Source organism: Capra hircus, chromosome 21, assembly GCF_001704415.2.
Source record: "Capra hircus breed San Clemente chromosome 21, ASM170441v1, whole genome shotgun sequence".
Taxonomy (NCBI): Eukaryota; Metazoa; Chordata; class Mammalia; order Artiodactyla; family Bovidae; genus Capra; species Capra hircus.
The window spans coordinates 15,659,917-15,680,730 of record NC_030828.1 but is presented as its reverse complement, the minus strand read 5'-3'; the positions used below and the strand labels follow the sequence as shown (position 1 = coordinate 15,680,730).

General features: G+C 44.4%; 1 protein-coding gene across 7 annotated transcripts in view; it reads right to left on the bottom strand.

Annotated features, from left to right (window-relative positions):
* The window catches only part of AKAP13 (A-kinase anchoring protein 13), a 321,642-nt gene that overhangs the window by 150,332 nt on the left and 150,496 nt on the right, over positions 1 to 20,814 (bottom strand). The gene's annotated exons all lie outside the window — the stretch shown is intronic.

Sequence of the window (20,814 nt, the reverse complement as noted above, 5' to 3'; positions counted from 1 at the left end):
TTATCATTCTATACTTGTCAATATAATTATCAAATCCTATTTTGAATAAAGCAGTTGGTTCCAATAACATAAATTAAAACTTTTAAAATTTAAAAGATGACCAACTCAGCTCAACTCAAATCACTGCAGATAAATCAATATTCAAATAAAGCCGAAAAAGGCATAGGTAAGGCAAAAGGCATTTCTGGGATAGACCTCAAAACATGAAATCTCTTTACACGGTTCCAATAAACCAGTATGTTGACAAAAGTGTCCCAGAGGTTCTGGAAGAAGGCAGAGAGTGGTGCTGGGGATCACTATCATGTTTTAAACAGGAAGAAACGAACAAATTTAGACACGTCACTACTGACAAACATGAGACGGAAACGTTACTTCAACTGTCAATCCAGTGTTTCGTCCACTAAATCATACCTGTCCGTCCTTAACAATTCACCAGGGAACACGTGGAATCTGAAAACTAAAACCATGGTACAGTAGAAAACCTGTAACAAACTGGAGAGCCATATACTGGCTGAAGGTGACAATTAAGGCTGTTCCAGAAGAAAACTATTACAATTTCCATACTCAAGCAAGACTCCCAACAGTTGCTTAAAATATGCCATGCTAAATATCTTACATATTTACCAAGTAAGAGTGTTAGTACGTCCAACTCTTTGAGACTCCAAGGACTGTAGCCCACAAGGCTCCTCTGTCCGTGGGATTTTCCAGGTGATAATACTGAGGTGGGTGGCCATGCCCTTCTCCAGGGGAACCTTCCCGACCCAGGGATCGAACCTGTGTCTCTTGTGTCTCCTGTATTGGCAGGCAGGCTCTTTACCACCATGCCACCTGGGCTGAGGTGACACTGTCACTAGCCCTGCTTAACTCAGGCCTGACAGGCATACCTGCTTACTCAGATTACCACATACACATCCTTGCTCCGATCATGAAAGAAAAATTCCTTGAAAATACAACTTAACTTATACAGTACCATACGGTGTGAATCAAACACACAGCAAGCCAAGAGGGGGCTGCTGGCCAAGGCAGAGGCAATTAAACAGCGATACAGTCCATTCCTGGCAAAATGGCATTTTCTACCAACCATGCCACTGTTAATTCTCAAACTGCTTCTTCTGTAGTAAGGAAACCCTGGGACACGCTCTCCTGCCAGAGGAGCACACACCGGCTGCCAACAGCGCTAACCCTACCATCTCCCAGTTCATCAGCCACGCGGACTGCTGCTGCTTTCGCGCCCACCTGGAAACCAAGTACTAGTAAGTGCAATTACCCTCCCACTGGCTTCCATGAATATGTGCTGCTGTGGACACTCTTCAAGCTCGCCTTGCCTGTCCATCTGGGTCAACCCCACCACTCAGCAAGTATTTACATGCCAGTACTCTCTGGTCCGGTCAACTGACCCCAAATCCTTGTCCCGTCTGTGGGAGTCTGTGGACTTAGCAAGGGAGATAGGAGCAATCAAGATAAAACACCCAGTGTTCTGGAGACAGCAGGGGTGGTGGAAACAATGAAGCAGAGATGGGTTTGCAGTTTTAAATGTTGTGGGTCAGGGAGAACCTCAGTGAAGCGACCCTGAGGCCAACACGTTTCCTGCTCTGCACTCGGCACTGTATGAAGCCTTTACTGGATCCACAAATAAAATCCAGCAAGGCTCCATGAAGGTGTGCTACAGCATTAAGGACAAATGTTACTAAGAAGTGGACACGACCTAACCAAGCCAGTAACTAGAGGCTATCTGATTAATTAAAGAAAATATCTGCACCTGTGTGCTAGCCTTATAAGGGAAAGCCACTCAGTTGCATCCGACTCTTCGCAACCCCACAGACTGCAGCCCGTCAGGCTCCTCTGTCCATGGAATTTTCCAGGCAAGAATACTTGCAGCCATTTCCTCCTCCAGGGGATCTTTCCAACCCAGGGATCAAACCCGTGACTCCTGAGTCTCTCCTGCATTGGCAGGTGGATTCTTTGTACCACTGAGCCACTAGGGAAGCCCTACAGGCTATTCTGTAGTCATTAACTATAACTCAAGTAACAGTTCAGTAACACTAAAATCTATACTCAGCAAAGTAAAAAAGGCAAAAAGCGTTGAGTATAAACAGTGAAGTGCACAAATTAAAACAGTGTTACAGTGGTTGGGTCATAGGTTTATTTCTTCTCCGGGATTTTTGTTTTACTTTTTCTTTCCTTTTTATTTTTGGCTGCGCTGGGTCTTTGTTGCTTTTGCATGGGCTTCCTGTAGCCGCGGTGCACAGGTTTCTCACGGTGGTGGCATCTCCTGTTGCAGAGCACGGGCTCTAGGCGCAAAAACGACTCCAGGAGTCAGGGCCCCTGGGCTCCAGGGCGAGGACCAGTAGCTATGGCATGCGGGCTTAGCTGCTCTGTGGCCTGCGGGATCTTCCCAGACTAGGAATTGAACTTGCGCCTCCTGTGCCCGTGGATTCTTATCCAATGAGTCACCAGGGAAGTCCTCCCCTCTAGGATTTTAATTAATGTTGTAAGTAATTTTTTAAAGTCCCTATTCGGCCAGGCCTCACTGCTGCTCAGGATCTCTTTTTACTCATGTGCGTTAATGCATCCCCACAAGGGTTACCAAAATGTTCTGTAATTCCCTCAAAGACCCAACATTAACCTCATCTACTTCATCCTCAGGTGATCTTTTCTCTCTTCAGAGTGAGAAGCTCAAGGCCATGAACTAACATGAACTAAGTCCACATTAAACACATCTTCCCAGCTCTTCTAACTTCAGGGCACCTCTCTCAACGGTGGGTTTGCCCTGTTCCCCTATCAACTGCCCTCTGGTAAGCAATTCAGGCATCGCCCCCTGGATGCCTGTAGCTTCCCACCTGTTCCTGGAGCAGTTCCTTCCCCATCTGCCTGCAAGTACCATGAACACCCCAGCAGACAACGGAGCAGAGGAGAGAAAGCAGCAACGTGGGTGTGCCAGCAGCAGTCTCGACCCCACTGCACCAGCCCCCAGGGGACATCTGACACTGTCTGCAGGCGTTTCTCACTGTCCCCCCGGGGCTGCGGCGGCTGCCCTCCGAGGCACGGGACCACGCCCTATGGTACAACACAGTCATCAGGCCCCAAACTACCAGTAATGCTGGCGTTGAGAATCACCGCTGTAATCCCTCTAATCTGCACACAACGCCCACCGCCATTCCTTCCCTTCTGCCTCCCCACTGGCCCTTTAAACAATTAAAGGCTTTGCCATTTGGAGCCTATTCGCTCCCCTGGCGGCTTGCCTGGTGGCACAGTGGTAAAGAATCCACCTGCCAAGTGCAGAAGATGCTCATTCGATCCTTGAGTTGGGAAGATCCACCGGAGGAGGAAGTGGCAACGTACTGCCTGGAAAATTCCGTGGGCAGAGGAGCCTGGTGGGCTACAGTCAGCTGCTGCTGCGTCGCTTCAGTTGTGTCCGAATCCGTGCGACCCCATAGACGGCAGCCCACCAGGCTCCCCTGTCCCTGGGATTCTCCAGGCAAGAACACTGGAGTGGGTTGCCATTTCCTTCTCCAATGCATGAAAGTGAAAAGTGAAAGTGAAGTCGCTCAGTCGTGCCCGACTCTTCGTGACCCCATGGACTGCAGCCTACCAGGTCCTCCATCCATGGGATTTTCCAGGCAAGAGTCGGGCTACAGTCTATGGGGTCGCAAAAAAGCCCGGCAGACTCAAACACCACCACCACTGCCTCCCCTATGGCTTCTAAGACTTCTCTGTCATGGGTCTCCATTGACAAAATAAACCCCCAAATCCAGTGGCTTTTTCCCCACTGAGTCTGGGTTTCATAGAATCTAAAAATGGTGACCTGATTCTTCTTTTAAAAACTTTTTCTCACTTGATGCCCTTAAGAACCCTCCTATTCATCCACTGTTTTCTCTGGCTTTTTCTTTCTCTTCTCACACCTTAGTTGAACACATGTCAACTTCCTGAACTTGGGCTTCTACTAAATGGCAGGCACTTTGCTAGACGCCAGGGCTACCAGGATAAGCATGATACCTTTCTCAAGGATAAACAAATACCGTTCTAAGGTCAAACATGGGATTCCTGTCCAGTGACCACAATGTGGCATATGCTGTTACTGCCACCTCCGTGGAAACAAAAAGCAGAAAGAATCTCATGGGGGTTTTACCCCTGTGTGGCATATTATGCCCTAAATACATTTAATTGACTTTACAATGCTGTTACTTGTAATAACATCATTTTAATGTATTACTAAGGAGGAAAATAATGGTTTTGAATTAAATTACGGCACAAGCTAAAAAAATACATATTTCAACAGAGATAACACAGAGTATAAACACAGTCACTGTTGCTGTAAATACTGGTAGGGGTGGTACAAACAGTTCAAATAAACAAACGGTCCCCACGTCATCTGCTTAACTTCACGTGGACACTGGCCTGGGAGCCCCTAGTCTTCAACACACGGGCAGCAGACGCACATGAAAAAGGCCAGCTCAGAGGCTTGAGATAAACTGCAACAAGTCACCCGAGACACTGGTTTTCCCACTTCTATGTAGTTGAAGAGTTTCAAACAGAAACACATGCAGAAACAGAGCTGCTCTACCGATGGGGCCAAGAGCGGGCAGGAAAGGCAGAGCCCAGGACTCCCTGGCCACTGTCCTGCCGAGTTGGGCTGGAGGCTGCCTCCCCACGCTCTCAGTTCTGAGGGACAGGCTTTCTTCCCAGCTTAAGTTCACTTCCCTTGTTCATAGAGTAACTACTCCCTGTTCTCCTGATCAGAAGCCCTCTCTATGCCTATTGTTGGTAACTGACTTGACCCTTGGTTTGCACTGACATTTTGGCCACGGAGAAGTGTGTGTGTGTCTGAAACCCCATGGACTGTAGCCTGCCACACTCCTCTGTCCATGGGATTCCCCAGCAAGAATACTGAAGTGGGTTGCTGTTTCCTTCTCCAGGGGGCCCTTCCTGACCCAGGGATGGAACCCGAGTCTCCTTCGTCTCCTGCGCTGGCAGGTGGGATTCTGCAGCGCTGAGTCAGTCACCCGACCCTTGGCCTTGTATTTCTGCCGTGAAGAAGGATACGCCTAGGTATCTAAAATTTACCTCAGAAACACACACCAGGATGTTATGCCACCAAGTCTGGCAGGACAAGAAGGCACACCCACAAATTCATTAGAATTTCTGGTTATTTCAGCTGGTGGATTAAGAGGCGCCAGAGCCTCAGATGAGGCTTTGAGAGGAAAAATAAACAAATAAATAAAAATGAGAGAAAGAAGATCTGTAGATGAAGGCGTGTAAACGCTGCAGAGAGAGGGGAGCACGACGGATCTCCACGACCTCTCCGTTTTCACCCCGTGAGGACACCACCACCGCGAGCCAAGCAAAGGGCGCTTACTACCAGTGGCGTCAGCGGCGCAGGGCAGGCGGTACTTCCTTACGACAGCGTCACAGGCTACTGTGGGTCTCGGAGAACCTCTCGCTGCGTTACACTCAACCACGCCCCAGAACAGACTTCAAGATATAAAGGACTGACGCCGTGAATATGGGAAACTTTCAAGCATCCTGTTAATATATTGATTTCAAACCATTCTTGGACACCCTGAGTTTTATCTGGAGAGTCCAGCTCGACTCCCAGAGCGGTCTCCCACCTCTAAGAGCTGAAAGATCTCTCGTGTTGTCCTACAACTTCTCCACTCCTTGTAACCGCTAAGGAAGGCCAGGACCTCCCGTCTTCTGACTGGCCGGGTCGCAATGCCCTGTTCCATCTCCCAACACATGGCCTGTACTCCAATACTTGTTGGGATTTCACTCCAGGGCAGAACAGTAGGGATATACTTTGTAAACAAATGGTTTGGGATCACCAAGAACGCACTCTTTCTGAAGGGACAGATAAATCATTGCTTCAAAGGATAAAATGCTATCCATCTATTGGTGTGTGTATGCTAAGTTGCTTCAGTCATGTCCAACTCTTTGTGAACCCATGGACTGCAGCCTGCGAGGCTCCTCTGTCTGTGGGATTTCCCAGGCAAGAATTCTGGACTGGATGGCCGTGCCATCTTCCTGGGGATCTTCGCGATCCAGGGATCAAACCCACATCTGCACTGGCAGGAGGATTCTCTACCGCTGAGCTACCAGGGAAGCCCCAGGACGTATGCATTAAGTACTCACTGAATACTGGACCCTGTTCTCTTCCACAAGCAATGGGTGCAACCATCATCACTCCTTGACTGCTGAATTATTCAATGATGTATCAAATGCTGAGCTGTGTTTACATACATCACCTAGTTTATTCTTCTAACTACCCTGTGAGGGAAGACTGGCAGCTGAGGAAATTAAACCCATAAGGAATTTAATAACGTGCCTAACAGCCAGCTAAGCTGGAATTTGGGCTGACATTCTAAACCACCACAGAAACCTCTCTCTGTTGCCTAGTTTGCACCAATGGAACAAACTAAATATTTTTTAACATATGGACTTTGAGGCTTAAGCTTTGAAGAGATGTGATTTCTGGATTACTATGCATTATGGACACAGAGTACAGTGTGTGCTCCGTGACTTCTGTGGACATTTTTCTCTGTCGCTTTCACTCTTGAGGGGCGACTTGGGCTCTCTTACTCCATGGTTCCATGACTTGTAGACTATCGTGTTCCTCTAATGGCCAAAGCTCTCCATTTTCTAGCTTCACTGCTTTCAAGATCCTGAAAAATGGTTTTTAACAACCTACCATGATAACTAGTTGTGTATACATCAAGACCTAATACATCCCCAAGATAAGTGAAAAAAAAAAATAAATAAATAAGTTCACACTAGATTAACATCTAAGTATCTACTGATGTGATCAAGCTATTGACACTTCATTGTTGATTCTTCTTAATCAGATTTAAGCCACCAACCTAATCCAACAAACTCTCAGGAATTAATTTTCAGATGCAATGTTAAGCAAAGTTCTTAATCTTAATTGCATTTCAGAATTACCTGGAGAGCTTTTAAAAATCCTAATGTCCAGTTCACACCTCACGCTAATAAAATAAAAGTCTCAAGGAGGCCTTGAGGCATCAATATTTTTTAAAGGTTCCCAGGAGACTGTAATGTACAATTAGAATCCCCATGTGATTCTAATGTGCAGCTAAGGACACCACATAGGTGTTGATTCATTTAAAAAACAAAAGTATAGCTAAGGCTGGCAAGACTGCTATGAATACTGACGTGTTAATATATCACACCAGTATAATGTATCACCTAATCATACTATTCCCTGGAATTTATCCTACAGAAATAGTTTACCAGAGGTAAAAACTTGTAAGTAAAAAAAGAAGTTTACTGCAGCATTCATTAGTTAATTTCTGTTGGTTTTTAAGGTTAAAGTTAACATTCAACATTAAATGGTCTGAATACTCATGATAAACAAAATACTTTAGAGAGCCTCAAAAATAATTAGAAAGACCAGAGAAATAGGTAGAAGTATCATAAAGTGAAAATATATCAGAATACATAATGGAGTATCAGCTACAACTATTTAAGAAACTCCGTGCAATGTGGAAGGTAGAATCTGACAATGAAATAAACCGGATATTTAAGAAACTCTGAGCAACGTGAAAGGTAATATCTGACAATGAAATAAACCTGTCTTCCGGTGGCAGCATTATGAATAATTTTGTTATGTTAACCTAATTGTTTAAAAAAGGCTGATTCTCCCTCCCTGGGATCTTCCTTGCTTCTGGCCTAAGTCACAAGACAGAGGCAGCTTAGTGCAGGTGTCATTGAGACTGCTTTAAGGGAACATGGAGAAATTAACCATAACACAGAAGTCTCTGCTTGGACTCTGACACAGTCATATTTAATCCGTCCCCAGGACAACAACAGGCACTTTGAACAGATCCTCCGCCAAGAAGCAACCCAGATGGACTGACCTCTCCTTGCTCAATGCATCCTCTCTTGCTCAGCCCTCCTCTCTCCCCCAGATGACTTAGGTCAGCTAAGTGAGAGAGATTTCTATTTAAATATGACTTGGGTTGATCCACTGATTGCTCACAGAATTTACAGTCCTTTGCCTATTCCACAACAGCCACTGGCTTAATACCTACTTATTACCTTTGTCTGGGCTTCCCTGGTGGTTCAGCTGGTAAACAATCCACCTGCAATGCAGGAAACCCTGGTTTGATCCCTGGGTCAGGAAGATTCCCTGGAGAAGGGAATGGCTATGCACTCCAGGATTCTTGCCTGGAGAATCCCGTGGACAAGAAGAGCCTGGCAGGCTATAGTCCACGGGGTTGCAAAGAGTCAGACATGACTGAATGACTAAGCACACAGACACATGTCCTCTGTCTACAAAGTGCCTGATGTTACTTAATGAGAATGAGAAACACAGGCACATGGGAATTATTTCAAAAGGGAGAACACTGTCACTGCTGACTAAAATTAAATTCAAAGTTGGAAATGGAAATGCTAACTATTTATTAAACAAATGTTATTTCTAGCATGACAGAAATGCTTACAAAACAGTATTTTTAAGCTCATTTAAAATAACCTATTTAAACCTTACTGATTTAAATAACCTATTCACAACACAGGGAAAGGAGTACACATCCATTTTTTCTGACAAGCATTTGAAACTCAGTATGACAGAAAGATTGACAGCTAAATACGAATACGAATCCCAAACTTCAGAGTAACGGTGACCATTAAATCAGCTGATTAACAGGCTTCAAACAGTGAAGATTTCATGGTTCTAAAGATAAACTATTTGCCTTACTTATACAAACCAATAACTTTAAGCACAAGTCATCACTCTGCAGACTAGCTTTTCCAGTTCAGGAAAAAGAAAAACTAATTTTTGTTCATTAATCTGGGCAGGACTCATCTTCAGGCATGAAGTTCATGTGACTTTATAGTATGTTGCTGCTGCTGCTAAGTCACTTCAGTCGTGTCCGACTCTGTGCGACCCCATAGACGACAGCCCACCAGGCTCCCCCGTCCCTGGGATTCTCCAGGCAAGAACACTGGAGTGGGTTGCCATTTCCTTCTCCAATGCATGAAAGTGAAAAGTCAAAGTGAAGTTGCTCAGTCACGTCCAACCCTCAGCGACCCCATGGACTGCAGCCTTCCAGGCTCCTCCGTTCATGGGATTTTCCAGGCAAGAGTACTGGAGTGGGGTGCCATTGCCTTCTCTGTTATACTATGTCACGGTCATTTAAAAAAAGAAAATTTAAGAAAGGAACCCATACTTGAGTCTAACAAACTTCTAATGATCTTGTCTATCTTTATAAGTCCCACTGCCCTTATTCAGCACTTTTCATAATTCAATTGATGAAATGGTTAATCTTATTTAGAAGCAATCAAGACAGGTAAAAGAAGTCAAAATAAAGAGTGGTCACAGCCTACAGGTGACATTTTTCCAGGTAACTCTCCTCTACTTTTTTCCCAGAAACTGTTACTTACACAGAAACCATAAAACATTGATCCACTCTCCCTGATTTATAGCACTGCAAAATAAGTAGATTAAACGCATCAGGTGTGAACTCAAACTATTTATGAAGGGTCAGATTTGTTAAAATTTCCTATTCATTACAAAAATAAAAATTTTAAAAATTACTGGAAAAAACAAAACTTATAAGATACAAAAAACTTGTGCCCAAAGCTTTAACAGATTCAACTGATATACAATTACTCTAATTACTGTGTGTGTGTTCAGCTGCTCAATCATCTCCGACTCGTTTTGATCCCATGGACTGTGGCCCGCCAGGCTCCTCTGCCCTTGGAATTTCTCAGGCAAGAACACTGGAGCGGGTTCCCATTTCCTCCTCCAGGAGGCCTTCCTGACCCAGAGATCGAACCTGCATCTCTTGCATCTCCTACCTTGGAAGGCGGATTCTTTACCGCTGTGCTACCTGGGAAGCCCATGTCAGATTACTATAAAGTTTCTAAACACATACTCTCAATCTACTTCATACTGATCTCATCATGGAGCAGGGCAAAGAGCTGGCAGATCAGCCCTGATTCAGGGCCTGCCCCATGCTGAACTGCAGCGATCCCTCCAGTCTGCCAGGAACCACCCTTCACATTCCCAAAATCTACAGACCCTGGGGAGACAGGCCAGTGGCAGCAGAAAGAAACATCATGGCATGGATGGAAACACGGAATGTGGTACCAGCTACAGACCCACTGGACAAATTTCCTTTTCTCCCAAGGAATACTTCACATAGGCCCGGAAACTAACTCAGGAACATTCAAGAGTTTTTTAAAAGTTTGGTCCCAACCAGTGTTTAATAATTATTTTTAGAAAACCAAAAGCATCTAAAAATCTACTTTAACAGGCACGTCACAAAGAGCTTCTTTCACTAATACAATGACATGATTTTCTTTAATAAAATGTGAAATATAGGAAGCTAATCACAGTACATAGTAAAAATGATACAGCTGATTCCTGAACAACTCAGGTTTGAGCTGTATGGGTCTCACATACATGCGAATATTTTTCAATAAATCCACTGAAGTACAACACAATTTACAGCTGCCTGAAACAGGCTACAGAGTTACAGCTACAGATGGCCAACTATGGGACTTGAGCATTCATGGATATTGGTATGAGTGGCAGGTCCTGAGGGACTACCATACACTGAACAGTGGGAGAGTTCTTTCATTATAAATACTTGCAATATTCCAGGTGACAAGGTTGATGTTCTACATGTAGATGGAGAACAAAGTTCAGGTAAACCAAACAAGGTTTCACACAGTTAGGGCTGCCTGAGGGCTAAAACATGATTTAAAAAAAAAAAAAAAAATATATATATATATATATATTTATTCCATGCAATCTATTCTTAAGCACTTTAGTAACTCATGTGGATTAATGAGCTAAAAGAAAAGCTAAATGCTTCTTTAGATTACCTGTTAAAAAGGTAACAGAACTATTTTCATATTAGCACATATTCTCTAAAATGGTCTGCTTAAAAAAAGATCCCAGAAGATATTTCCAATACAAATATACAGAAAATTTTGCCTTACTCTGTACAACCTTAAAACGAAAATCTATATCCTATTAAATAGGAGCAAACTGGGTTATATGTGTAGCAATTACAAAAATACTGTTTCTCTACATATGAAAATGTATTAAGATCTATATGATTGCTTGTTTCCTAATACCAAATAAAATGCTTCCAGAAGTCCACTGAAAAGATAACACTACAGGTGGTATGCCACTGTGTTAGAAATGAATTTCTACAGGAATTTAGTCTTCTCTGTACTCTTAAGTTCTTATTTCAGGATTATCTTAAAAAACAACAACAACAAAAACAATAAAAACACATACATTTTCAGAAGATGGTCTAGGCTATACATTTTTTCATTGATTCAAACACGCATACTCATGCAGTATCGACTATGTTTTCAGGTGCGAGAAATAATATTGACGAATAAATGAGAGAGCCAAGATTCCTACCATAGTGGAGGTTACAGTGTAGAGGGGTATGATTACAGTTAGACTTAAGTGCTTTAGAGCAAATAAAACAAGGTGCTTATGGCAGAAAATTCCTTGGAGTGGAGAGACTGGCTCTGCAGACAGGTGCCAGAAAATGGTCTGAGAAGATACAGCAATTGATCAGAACCACATCAAAGAGCAAGCATGTGAAGCTGCGGACAGAATGCATGCGGCAAAGGGTTCAGCAAGTACAAAGAACCTGAGAGATGGCAAGCAGCTGGCCAGCGCGGCTGAGGCCAGCGTGGCTGTGCAGGGAAGGCGACGGAAATGAAGGAATGTTACGAAACAAGGTCTGAGGGCTCTACACAGCTCAGATCTCACAGAGCTTCGCCAATCATGCAGGAACTAGAATTGTCTTCCACGTGGGGTGAGAACATACTGGAAGAAAAGCGACAGGGGTGGGGAGGGGGAAGAAAAGAATGAAACTAGTGATACTAGTAGTATGGTTAGTTAGTGGTAGCAGCTTTGGTCGTGCCAGACTCTTGGTGACTCCACAGACCACAGCCCGCCAGGCTCCTCAGTCCATGGGATTTCCCAGGCTGGGGCGCGTTGCCATGCCCTCCTCCCGGGGACCTTCCCGACCCAGGGTCCAAACCCAGGTCTCCACCGCAGGGAGAGTCTACCATCTGAGCCACCAAGCAAGTCTAGTAGCGCCGTATGAGGTGGACAGCGCTGACTTCTGCTCTCCACAACGACGGACACACGGGCTACTGTGTTCCCACTTTTCCTGTGAGGACAATGAGGCTGTAGGAATAACTTGCCCCAGTCCACAGTAAGTGAACAACCCAGAATCTGTACTAACTCAGATCTAATTCCAAAACTTCTGTACCGCTTTGGACTATCCACAGTGACACTGACCCCCCAACACTGTCCAATCATGAAGTGAAATGAAGTGTTCGTGTGAATCGTGTCTGACTCTGACCACACGGACTGTAGCCCACCAGGCTCTGCTGTCCAGGGGACTCTCCAAGCAAGGATACTGGAGTGGGAAACCATTCCTCCTCCAGGGGATCTTCCTGACCCAGGGGTGGAACCCAGGTCTCCTGCACTGCAGGTGGATTCTTTGTCATCTGAGCCATGAGGAAAGCCCACGTCAAATTATGAGGACACATTCAAATTCTGAAAATTCTAAGTTTGCTGTAATACTTACCAGAATCTAGTCAGATGTCAGGTATAGTAGGGGCTTCCCTCATAGCTGAGTGGGTAAAGGATTTTCCTGCAACACAGGAGACCCAGGTTCAATCCCTGGGTTGGGAAGATCCCCTGGAGAAGGAAATAGCAACCCGCTCTAGTATTCTTGCCTGGGAAATCCCACAGAGGAGTCTGGCAGGCTACACCGGCCATGTGGTCCCAAGAGTCAGATACAACTTAGCGACTAAATCACCACAGTCGGGTATAGTGGGCTTACTGTCAAAATGTTTATAATATCCATAGCAAGTTTTCAACTGTAGAAAAGCACAAACTAAGAGGCCATTCCTCAGAGGAAGGGTTACATCATCCAAATGGAGAATCCATGGCTGGCTCCAAACCTCAAGGTCTCTGTATGTGGTACAACAAAATTCAATAAGCCCAGAATGAACTTCGGCTAATTTGCCAGAGTTCCAGCTGTTACACAACAGTCAACCACCAGTCATCCTCCGCCTTCTCAGCTTGTGTGTCGCAACTCAAAAAGAAAGTTCAGTTTGATGCTAACACACATGTAAAACCCTGTCAAATCAACTGCAGAGAAAAACATTTTTCCGGTACTAACAACACAAGTCATTTGGGGAGGAAGCTCAAAGATACTTGCTGAGATACAGCAAAAGGCCCCATCAAATGGCAGAGAATAAACAGTGAAGGTCGGCAGTGCACCCATTTGGAACCTGATACTCACGCACGGCTGCCCACGCACCACGAGTACCGCAAGCCCATCCTATTTGGGTCCTGGTTTAAGAGCAGAGGAGGAACGGCCAGGTCAGGCCTCCTCAAAGGCGTGTTTTGCTGAGTCCACTTCTGACAGGAAGTGCAGCACCTAGTTCCGTATTTGAGAGTTACTGCAACATCTTCCATGAACCCACATCACCCTCACAGTGCCAGACCTCAAGGAGTCCTACGGCGTCAACCACAGCTCCACGGAGATGGAGAGAGAGAAGGCAAGCGTCAGCAGAGGGGAGGCGGGAGGGGGAGGGGAAGGAGGGAGGAGGAGGAGGGATGGGGAGGAGAGAGGGGGAGGAGGGAGGGGGAGGAGAGGGGGGAGGAGGGAGGGGGGGCACTGATCCATCTTAAACTGAACAGAAAGCCACTACCTTAGGTGTTAACACACCGCTGGACAACTTATGCCTCACATACACACGCAGATTCTCTAGGAATCTTAGCACTGATACACCTTCCTTTTTGACACAGTACAGCCATCTGCCCTTAACGGCCCGAATGGGAACAGCACAAAGGCAGAAGAGCCCATCATTTGAACAACTACTCTGTATCAGCAATTTGGCACAGATTCTATGCTGCTGAATAATTTAAAGCACAAGTTTATAAGGCGATGGTTAGAACATGAGTTGGAAAGTCTGACAGACTTGGTTTGACTCCCTACTCAGACTGTACCAACTGTGGGATCTTGGGCTAGTCATGGTTCAATTTCTCAGCAGCTCCGTTTCCCTGTCTATAGAGTGGGAATACCAGGTTTGCTGTGAGATCAAGCGACCCTGACTTTGTAAAGTGTTACCAGCATAGCATCCGGTTCTCCCAAAGTGCTCAATAAACTGTGACTCCATGGGACGCCAGCGGTGGTGTGACTCTAATGAGTAAACCAGAAGGCAGTTTCTGAGTATTAGACATTTAAAAAGAAACAGGCACGGAGACTCTGCTTATGGGGTAACGGTCAGGCAGCCACCCCTAAACCACTCTACCGCTAGAAGAAAATAGGACTCTCGGCTCCCTGCTGTTTCACGAGAGAGCACTGCAGTTGTGCGGTGAACCTCACCAGAAAAGACGTGTTAGAAGCTGGGTGGTGGTGCGGAGAGGTGTCACGTTCACACTAAGCTGAGCGCCCGTGCATCTTCGTTCCTCGCTGTCCAGATCAAGCGACGGGCTGAGTGCCTGAGAACCGCACAGGCATGCTCTCACTTAATCTGAACAGGCCTATGAGGTGCGCGCTGTGACTGCCTATGTCACAGACGAGGAAAGCAGGTTCACAGGTGACAAACAACAGGGGTGCATTCAAGCTCTGCTTTGCTATTTTTCAAAGCCAGACAGCGGATTGCCTACCCAACGTGTATGTGATCAGCGATCAAGCATATAAAGAGCACATCTCCTTATACACTCTTGCTACAAAAATTCTAATAACCAATTAGAGCATGCATGTATTTGCTGTTAAGAGTAAAACACTGCAATAATTAGTAACTGTGAAAACTCATCAATGCCACTATGCACTATACAAGAGTGTTTCAGATGGTTAAATTAATAGAGAAACAGCTTGACAGTTAATATGAATATTGAAAGAATGGTCTGGCTAGATAACTTTATGAAGATCATCTTACTCTTTCTGAGCCACTACTGTTTACAAAAAAAAAAAAAAAAAGATACAAGGAAGAATTATATTCAGTTCAGTCATTCAGTCGTGTCCGACTCTTTGCGACCCCATGAACCACAGCACGCCAGGAGTTGTGTCCATCACCAACTCCCGGAGTTCACTCAAACTCATGTACATCGAGTCGGGGATGCCATCCAGCCATCCCATCCTCTGTCGTCCCCTTCTCCTCCTCTGCCCTCAACCCCTCCCAGCATCAGGGTCTTTTCCAATGAGTCAACTCTTCGCATGAGGTGGCCAAAGTACTGGAGTTTCAGCCTCAGCATCGGTCCTTCCAATGAACACCCAGGACTGGTCTCCTTTAGGATGGACTGGTTGGATCTCCTTGCAGTCCAAGGGACTCGCAAGAGTCTTCTCCAACACCACACTTCAAAAGCATCAATTCTTCGGCACTCAGCTTTCTTCACAGTCCAACTCTCACATCCGTGCATGACCACTGGAAAAACCATAGCCTTGACTAGATGGACCTTTGTTGGCAAAGTAATATCTCTGCTTTTGAATATGCTATCTAGGTTGGTCATAACTTTCCTTCCAAGGAGTAAGCGTCTTTTAATTTCATGGCTGCAATCACCATCTGCAGTGAGTTTGGATAAAAAAAAAACAAAGCCTGACACTGTTTCCACTGTTTCCCCGTCTATTTCCCTTGAAGTGATGGGACCAGATGCCATGATCTTCGTTTTCTAAATGTTGAGCTTTAAACCAACGTTTTCACTCTCCTCTTTCACTTTCATCAAGAGGCTTTTTAGTTCCTCTTCACTTTCTGCCATCAGGGTGGAGTCATCTGCATGTCTGAGGTTCTTGATATTTCTCCCGGCAATCCTGATTCCAGCTTGTGCTTCTTCCAGCCCAGCGTTTCTCATGATGTACTCTGCATAGAAGTTAAATAAGCAGGGTGACAATATACAGCCTTGACGTACTCCTCTTCCTGTTTGGAACCAGTCTGTTGTTCCATGTCCAGTTCTAACTGTTGCTTCCTGACCTGCATATAGGTTTCTCAAGAGGCAGGTCAGGTGGTCTGGTATTCCCATCTCTTTCAGAATTATGTTAGGATATATAAAAACTCTAATTCTGATGAACTGTTTGCTAACTTGTTCACAACACCAAATAAACACTTACTGGAATAAATGCTTTAATTTGCACATCTCTCATTCCATTTAAGCCATGTGCCTTTCAAGGAAGATTCTATTTGTAAATGATTCACATCTTAGAAAAAATAAAAGCTGAAAAGTCAATGTTGCCACCTCCAAATTTTACAAAGAGGAGACATGCCAAAACCATGTATAGTCACTATGACAAATTATCCTCAATCCAGATATAAATGTATAAAGAAATAACAGGAAAAAATGAGGTACCTCAAATACGTTTTGCTAATCAAATGTCAAAACAACAGTATTATTAAGAATACTTCAAGGACATCACAATACACACCCATGCCTCTGTATCTGCACGAATTAGTTCCAAGACCCCCCACCTATACCTATATCCAGGGATGCTCAAGCCCTTTATAAACGGTGCATAAAGTGTGTATGGACAATAAAACCGTTGAGCAAAACCTTGCCAAAGTGACTTTTCTAGTGCTAACCAAGTTCAGCAGTTCAAGAACCTTTGAGAATCACTAAATCAAGAATCCTAGGTACAAAATTCCTCTTAGAAAACATGTTCTGGAAGAACTCTCCTGAATTATAATTTTCTAACACATATCTGTTTAGGGACACTAGTGTGTCAACAGAAAGTGAGTATGCTGTTAAGGAATCAAGAGTGATGCAGATAGAAGCTGGTGATGCTGAGAAATTACTGCTTTTCTACTATAAGACTTTAAAAACCATTAAACGTTAGTAAACACGTAGAATTATTTTTTATACTGTTTCATATTTATTCGTGTACAAGACAACTTCATTCTACACTGGTGATAGTCAGCTTTGGCTAAATACTGATTTTAGCCACATAGATTTATTCAACATTCCTTATTTTCTTTGCTTAAAAATCATTTTCATTTCTGTTAATAATAAATGCAAGTAAGATGTTCAAGTCATTCTTTGTCCTGGTATGCCTTTAAGGAAATCTCAAAATTCATCAAATGAAAATAATGTGTATACTAAAGGTGTGTGCTCCTTAGAGGGTAGAGAGTGCCAACAGATCCTCATTTTCTCACAAACACCCATCAAGCCCTATGCTCTGGTTCCATGTTTTCTTCCACCTGGGTCTGTAGTCAAGTCAGAAATGCTTTCAATATCATGTGCTGTTGGCCACAGAAACTTTGTCGCCACTAATTAAGCTGTGTAAATTCGTAATTCTTTGAAGAAAACCTCTGAGGCGTAAATGTTATACCAAGAATAAACACAGGCTGGGACTGTTTGCATGCATATTGCAGCGGGGAAAAGACGTGCACAGTAGGAGTCACAAGACACGTGGGATGGCTCTGTTGTTCCAACCAACTACCAGGACCCACTCACCTGCTTAGAAAGACCAAGGTAGTTCAAAAGACCATGGGTTTTAACTTAGACTTCCGATCTGGTTAAAATTACTGCCCCATTACTCGCCAGCTATGGTGATCACCTGCGACCTGAGGATAACGTGCCCACCCCCAAAGGGTTTGGGAGAGGAGAAATACATGAGAATTTACCCAAAATGCCTGACACAAATATAATAAATGGTAACCAGTGTAATTGTTAGATAAATACAAACATTATCCACAGAGAGTTCATTTTGCAATTTGCCAGCAGGTTGCCAGATAAGGAAATCCTGAGAAAAAAAAGCTGAATGGCTTTTTAACAAAGCAAACAATGAAATGTCAAAATTCTTAAAATGCTTCGGGTTAGAAATTTACCAAAAAAGGAAGGGGGAAAAGGGGGGCGTTACTGAAAACCAAATCTATGAATCATTAGTTTGGTTAAAAGTCTGACAATTTTACCAAAAACACCTCCTCACAAAACTGTATTAAGAGTTTTAAAACAACCAATACACAAACTTGTGAATAATGCCAATTTACTAACCACATGGCCTTGGGCAAACTAGCCTTTCTGGGTCTATCTTCTCATCTGTAGAAAAAATACTGATACTACCTGTATTAACTCTATCTTAGACATTTGCTAAGAGGTTTTAAGTACACAGTGTAAAGTGCCAACGCAGCAGGTATTCAACACTCAGTTACTGTTACCAGCCTAGTTTCCACTCAATTCTACCATCCTGTCTTGACCAAAACACAAAAGCCTCAGGTGACACAATGACAAAAGAGGATGAGGGAATGGATACACGGAGGGAGAGAGGGATGGACAGACAAACATATGGCTGGATAGGACTTGGGCTAGAGAAACGTAAAGTTAAAAAATCATTTGCTTTGTCCATCATTTTTAATCTAAGTTTGTACATCTGTTCATCCTTTCTCCTTGTAAGCAAAGGCAAAGCCTACACACTTGTTCTGCAGCTGATGGGCTACCAAGGACCCACTTGTCAAGCACTTGAAGAGGACCCTGAAAAGGCAACCACTGTGTTCCCAGGTCGTCCTGCTCAACAGGACTGGGTCCTGTCGGGAAACGTGTACACTTGAGTATCAGTTACTCTACCACCTGACCCTGAACTCGGGTTTCAAGAACAAAGGTGTCAGAAGGTGGGCGTGGACGCCACACCCCCAGACTCTCAGAGGGGGGTCACCACTGCGGATGCTGCAGCACGAACCACCCGCGGAGGGCCTCGGTCTGCCAGGCCGGGTCTCTGCCCTGCACACGAAGTCGTGCCAACCCCTCCCGGGCACACTGGACTCTGCGCCTGGTGTGTAGCCTCGTGACGCTGGGCGACTCACTTCACCTCTCTGGCCTCAGTTCCCCCGATTAAAAAACGGGGAAAACAATACCTACCCTACTCACTCACTAGGCTGTCGGGAGAATCGAAATGCAAAAAGGTAGCCTACGGGTAATGAAAAAATAGATTTAAAACCGTATGATGGGAAATATAAACATTAGGTTATTTTAGTGAGGATCCTGCACTGCTTGGGAGAGTACAGGCCGGGACTAAATTGATAGCTGGTTGTCCCTGAGTGAGTGCCACTCACCCAGCATCCCAGGGGCCCTTCCCAAGTCTGCTTCCTGTCAAATCTGCACCGAGGGAAGTATGGTGCCCTGGCAATTCCACACTGCGTGTGTAACAGGAGCTCCGCCGTTTCTATACAGCCTTGGACCAGTTACTTCAATTCTCTGAGCCTCTATATTTCATCTATAAAACAGATAAAACCTATTTCACAAGGCTGTAATAAGGTTAAAATGAAGTATGACCTGCAACGTACCAACCATGATTTCTAGGGCACTGCAGGCATTCAACAAATAGAGATTTGTTGAACTGATACGGAAAAGGAGGTGAAGTACTGTTAGGACAAATACTTTCAAACTCACTCTTTGGGCAAATAAAATATTTCAGCACTTTTATGTCAACAATGGGGAGTGGAAATTCCTCAAAGAAATAACTCTTCCTGTAAGGGTGATAGCACTGTAAATGATTCCTTACCCATCTAGTTCCAACAACCCAGAGGAACCGACATCACTGTATGTAGCAGAGAGCTACGCTCATCTTTAAAGTGTTATCTGCTACACTGGGAAATAATTTCAAACTCTTATCAAACAGCAATGTTCAAACACGACCTGAAAAGACTTCCAACATTTTGGCCATATTTTTCTTAATATATGAAGGAAAGGACAATTAAAGAAGGAACGGAAAAATAAGAAAAGGGCAGATGACACCCATGTCAGCCACTGTGCTGTGCCCCACTCCCTGAAATGCTATCTATTCTTTTCTGAAGAATAGAAGACGGTCCCTCTTATTCTTCCCATGTTATAAACAGGCACTAAGGCTCTACATGAGCGGATCACCCAACACCATGCAGCTCGAGCTCTACACAGGCTGACCCTGGACTCAGAACCAGACTGTCCTGCTACAGCGTGCTCGACCTCTCTACTGATTGTGATTCGCAGACAACTATAATTAACATTAAAAAAAGGACAGTGTAGGCAGATCCATCAATGGGAAGGTGAGCTTCACTCATCAGTGAAAATCATTTCAGTAATTTTATGACTACATAGGACACTTTCATGCAGAGTCTTTAATAAGGCATCTGCACAAATCTCACTTGGTTCTAACAACCTATGGTGTAGACAGACGAGATATTATCCATAAGGGAGGAGAAGCATGAGACTCAAGTGGGAAAGTGACTTTTTCTGAGTCACTTGTGCTACTAAGTGGGGAAATTCAGATATTAAGTTTTTCATCCGTAAGCAATTCCACCATACTATACTGTCTCTCTTCAAGCTGATATATATTTATAGCTCCTCTGTGTGTTCCAAAACATGACCATAAACTCTGTGATCAATAAACCCTGATTTTTGACACTGTACACGTGCAGCCTTCAGTCACCATTCTAGGTAGTCATTGAAGCTCAGAGAGGAAAAGTTACTTCATGGGTCCAAACTAACACAGCTAAAAACGGCAGAGCCAAAACACAAACTTAGATTTGACCCCAAAGTTTGCACACTTTGGCTTTACCATGAATTGCCTCTGGGTCTCAGCTCTGATGAGTGACCCAGGTCCTAAGGTTTCTTATTTGTCACTAAATGAACGAGACATCAGGGAGCTCCCAGCTCTAACATTCTCCTGTTAGACGATGCTGATGCAGCGCTTCTCTAACGCCGTCATTCCCGAGCACCCTAACCTAAGAGCCTGAAGACCTGGGTTGTCTCCCTGCTCTGCCCATCACTGAGGGACCTTGGGCGGGGTGTGCAACCAGCTCCTCAAGACATGGGAGATGACCGTGCATCCACCTAAA